The sequence below is a fragment of the Petaurus breviceps genome, unplaced genomic scaffold (genome assembly GCF_028583685.1).
Source record: "Petaurus breviceps papuanus isolate PSGF00001 unplaced genomic scaffold, PetGlider_PUasm1.0 156, whole genome shotgun sequence".
In the NCBI taxonomy this organism is placed as follows: domain Eukaryota; kingdom Metazoa; phylum Chordata; class Mammalia; order Diprotodontia; family Petauridae; genus Petaurus; species Petaurus breviceps.
Window position 1 is genome coordinate 10,000,775 of NW_027185720.1, and position 5,001 is coordinate 10,005,775.

General features: G+C 52.9%; 1 protein-coding gene across 1 annotated transcript in view; it reads right to left on the reverse strand.

The window, feature by feature from the left end:
* Positions 1-4,142, reverse strand: part of LOC138156619 (xylosyl- and glucuronyltransferase LARGE1-like) — a 314,361-nt gene extending 310,219 nt beyond the window's left edge. Inside the window, exon 1 of the mRNA XM_069082027.1 lies at positions 3,915-4,142. The gene's annotated coding sequence lies outside the window, so the exon portion shown is untranslated. The remainder of the gene's footprint in view (positions 1-3,914) is intronic.
* Between the last annotated feature and the right edge of the window lie 859 nt (positions 4,143-5,001).

Here is a 5,001-nt window from a genome sequence, read left to right on the forward strand (position 1 = left end):
CTACTACTACTACTACTACTACTACAATAATGAAGTGGCCCCTCAATGGATCATAGATTTAGAATTACATGAAGAAAGTGAAGGTGAAGAGGTTAAGTGAATTCCCTTGGTTAACATAGTTAATAAATATGGAACAAGATTTTAACTCAGATCCTGAAACTCCAAGCCCATACTAATCAAGGCCTGTCAGACTGGTTCATAGTAGAATTCTTAAATGGACTGTATTCATGAGTAAACAAAACTCTCTGTGCTTTACCCCACCAGCCTTTGGAATCACACAGGAAAGTGTCCCATAAAGAACACATATCTTGCCATCAGCCATTATAGTAATAATATTTGCTATTCCAGTAGCCTTGTTATCTGAGGAAAGAATAGCTCTTTTAGGACACTAAGTCATTAGCATCTCTAGCACCTCTAAGAGACCAGACAGATAAATCTTCATTTCACTAAGAGAACAAATTGTCCCCACAATAGTAGAGTAAGAATTAGAGCTCAGAAATAGGACTGGCTCAATTTGTGCTCTGGACAACTGTTCCCATGGGCAGAGCCATGTAACTAGGACAGGACAGATGGGGCACTGGCCCAGGGTATCAAAATTTAGAGAGAAAAAACAATCCATAAACTCCTTCAACAACTCTAGGAAGAACTTACTTTAGCACCTAGTTAGCCCACACTCAACTTTACTGTGTTCCGGAGGCTGGTGTCCCAGAGGGTCCCCTCCAGCTGAGTTTATCCTAACAAACTGCATATTGTGTGAAGCTTGCCCTAGGAACTAAAAATGCTAGTTGTGGCACTGGGCAAGGGATGATGGTGATAATAAGATATTTTATAGTGCTTTATGTTTGCAAAGGCCTTTACAAAATTACCTCATTTTATCCTCACACAACCCTAGAAGGTATATGCTACCATTAGCTACATTTTACAGATAAGGAAACTGAGGCAAGCAGTGGTTAAGTACCTTGCATAGACTTATGAAGCTTATAAGTATCTGATCCAGAATCTGAACTCGGGTCTTCTTGACCCCAGCCCCAGCACTCTATCTATTGCTTGACCTAGCTGCCTAGCTGTCAGTCACAAAAATAAAATCTGTGAGAATTTCAAGATTGGACCTGCCTGGTACCTGATCCACAATCCAAAAGACCGAGTTCCTTAGAAGATCCATCAGGGTCATGATTCCTGTCTCTGTCACTAGTGGTGCCACCTCCTACAAGTCATTTTAAGTCTCTCCTGGAGCTTCAGATCCTAATCTGTAAATTGGGGGAGGTGGGGACTAGGTGGTCTGTGAAGTCCTGTCTAGCTCTACATATGGGACCCAGGCATCCCAAAGGAACTTCTCTGAGGCTCAGTCATCTCATCCATAAAATGAATCTACCAGTCAGTCAACTAGCCTTTAAATGAGGAAAATCAATACTGATACTACCTTGTTTAGAGATTGGCTTTGAGGAAAGTGCTTTAGAAGGCTAAACATGCTTCAGAAAAGTGAGCTATCACGCACACGCACACACACACACACACACACACACACACACACACACACACACACACTCCTCTTTAAAAACCACCTAGCCTCTCATGGCTGCTTTGCACCAAATGCCCATTGCAGGTCTCCCAGATCAAGGCTTAGTTGTGCTGTTATACTCCGGCTGTGAGCCCATAGCTACCAACCCTCCTTTTGAGCCCAAGCACCTCTAAGAAAACAAGGAAGGAGCATAGGCTTTTCCCACTCTAAGCCAAGTGTCTCCATCAGTGAGGAAATAGACAATCAGCCCCCCCAGAACCTGCTAGCACAGATGACTAGAGAAAGCACTGACTAGATAGATGTACTCTCCCATATTCCATAGGAATTTTTAAGACACAGAGGACCAAGCAAAACCTCTTAGCAACCCTCTCATGCTGCTTAAGCACTTTCCAAATCTCGGTGAGACTAGAATACCAGCCAGCTCATTTCTGGAGATTTCAGCCCTATTTCCAAGCAGAAGAAATGCATGTCACACATTAGAACTTTATCTCTCAAAGTGAACGCTTAATTAAGGAATACTTGGCAGCTGCCCTCTACCCATTTAGACTTCACATCATCAGAAGATCTGTGTTCAAATCCCTACTATGGCATTTAGGGCTTCAGTGCCCTCAGACAAGTCACTAGGTCTCTCAAGGCCTCAGTGTTAAAATGAGAAGACTGGAATAGAATTAGCTATTCTCTAGGGTATCTTCCATCTCTGAACCTAGGGCCCTATAAACCTGCCTAAACTGCAGTAGGTCCTTTTGGGCAGGTTTTTTTTTTCCTTGTTTCTTTGTCCTCCCTTAGGGCATACCCTGATCAGAGACACTGCCCTCTCCTCTGCTGCCCATTTCCTTGGTGGTATAGCAGCAATGGGACTGGATTATATAATGTTTGGGTAGTAATTCTGGTTCTGCTAACTATAGTTTCAAAAAAGAAAAAAAAAACATGCATTAGGAGAAATGAGAAATCTCAAGGCAGAGCCTCCTAACAGTATGAATTGGGATGTACTTTGTGAGCCAATTTTTACTTTCTATTTGTTGATGTATGTATGTAAACATACACATTTCCAAAAGGTGGAAGCTTATTCTTGTCCTAATCTCTCCAATGACCCCAAGCTCACTTCTGATGGTGAGGAGAGGCGGAAAAGGGGGGGGAAAGAAACTAAGACAGAGGGGGAAAATCTCTAAAAAGAAATGGGGGGGGGCACTTCTAGCCTATTTCCCTATAGAGGAACTTGCTTCTTTGCTAGGGAAAGGTGAACGCCTCCATTCATCTGTCCTAGAAGCCAGCATTGGAGGGACAATCTCTTGGGTCCCTTATATAAGCCACTGTAAAACTTTGTGTGACATTCACCGAAAATGTAAGCTGCTCCCAGAGGAGATCCTTTTAATGGACTGAGTGACAAAATTCACGGGTTCTGAATTCAGCCGAAACCTGCTCAGCCGAGATACATCATGGGCAGAGGGATTGGGGAAAAAATAAAATCCATCCTCATTTAAGAGGGCCACACAGGGGATGGATTCCATGCACCTGGCTACAGTCTGTTCCCTCTAAGAGACCCATTTAAGATCAAATGGTTTTGGACAGAGCCCACAGGTTTCATCAATTCCAAATACATTAGGCTATGCCGACAGATTACGGGTTCATTCTTCAGAGGGAAATAAAAGCTGGAGCCAGGTAATCACACAATGGACAAAAGAGATGGTATATACAAACTTTGGAGTACCTGAGCCCTTCGGAATCACTGACATTTACACTACGAATGTCTGAGCCTCTAATTTATCGACCCACTCATCAGCAGCAGCTTTGTTTAACAGTAATGAGACCTCTTGTCTAAGCGATACCTATGCTACCGGCAGACTAACTGCACCGGCGGGAGACCTGGGTGCTAACTCGGTTATACCCTGCCTACTAACCCACCCACCCCTATCCAATTTGAGTGTAGTCTGTGCAACATGGAGAACAGAAAAGTTCTCTCCCCCGCACCCCCCTTCCCGGGATCATGCCAGGACAGGCAGATGTGTGCCCTGCACGGTCGGAGGAGGGGACTCTTGCAAACCAGTCTTTCCAAAGGCATAAATGCCCACCAGCATGCCAGGGGGCACTCCCCGCTGTGTGCCACATGGGGGGAGGGGGTAGCAGGGCACTGAGCGGTAGAACAATCCGGGGGCTCCGAGAGAGGATGAAAGAGGCAGTAGGATGGGGAAGGAGGAAGAAGAGAGGAGAAGGGGGGAGAGGAGAGCAGAGGATTATCTTTGCAGCCACTTGCCTCCGGGTCTCAGAGCTGGGGATGGGGCGGTGATCGAGCCCCTCCGGCACCTCCAGACCCACGTTCTGGAGTGACAGCCACAGGTTTGGCTAACTCGTCCCGAGAAGGTTAAAGGAATCCTGCCGCCGTGCCCGGCGTTCTTACCTTGACCGCTGGAGCCGCCCGGGAGAAGGCGGAGAAGGCGGCCGGACTGGCGGCGGGCTCCGCCGAGCGAGGACGTGCGGGTCCGGCTCCGGGGATGCGTGGAGCAGCTGTGCCAGGCGGTGCCAGCCGAGGCGGCTGCCGCTGCCGCTCGGGGTCCTGCTGCTGCCGCCGCCGCCGGCTGCTGTCCGTGGGACTCCTCCTGGGCGCCCCGTGGACCAGGGCCGGGGTCCGCGGTTCCCCCCCCCCCCCCGGCTCCGGGCCGGGCGGGCTGGTGCCCTTTAGGGCCTGCCCGCTGCTCCCGGCCACGCCGCCGCCGGGGGAGGGGAGGCTGGCCGCGCCCGCGCGGGCCCCGCTGGACCCGGCCGGAGGAGGGGTGGCGAGGGAAGCCCAGGCCCGGCCCGGCCGGCCGGCAGGCAGGCAGGCAGGGGGAGCGGGCGGGCTCGGGGCGGCCTCTTCGCCTCCTCCCCCAGGGCCTGCGCCGCTCGCGGCTCCACGGGAAGGAGGGCGATCCCGAGCCGGAGATGGAGGAGCAGGAGGAGAGGGCCTCGCCCGGCCTGGGAAGAGGAGGCAGGGGGCGGGGGTGAAGCCCCGAGAAGGTCACCGAAGCGGAGGCGCCGGGAGCGGGGCGCGGGGGGGGGGGACAGTGGGGAGGGGGCCCGGAGGAGGCAGAGGAGGCGTCCGCGCCCGCCCCCCCCCGCTCCAACGCTAGCTCCTCCTTCTCGGCCGCGGCCGCCCGAGCTTCCCCGGGCCTGGGCTGGCTTCCCGGGAACTGTCCGTGCACAGCCGGCGGCGGCTGGGGCTGCCCGGGCCGGGCGCCTCTTCGGGGCTTGGCCGCGCCGGGCTGGCCGCTGCTCCCCGCGGGGCTCGCTACCCGGGCTGTGCGCGCCGAGCGTCCCCGGAGCAGCCTGGCCCCGCCGCCGCCGCGTGCCCCGGGCTCGGGCTCAGCAGCTGCAGTGACTGTGTCTGGGTCGTGTCTCTACAGCTGGGGGGACCAGCAAGCCGGGGCCGGCTCCGGAGGAGGAGTGGGGCGGGGCCCGGAGGGGCGGGCCCTGCAGCCCCCGCCCCCCAGTTCCCCGTGACCCCGTGG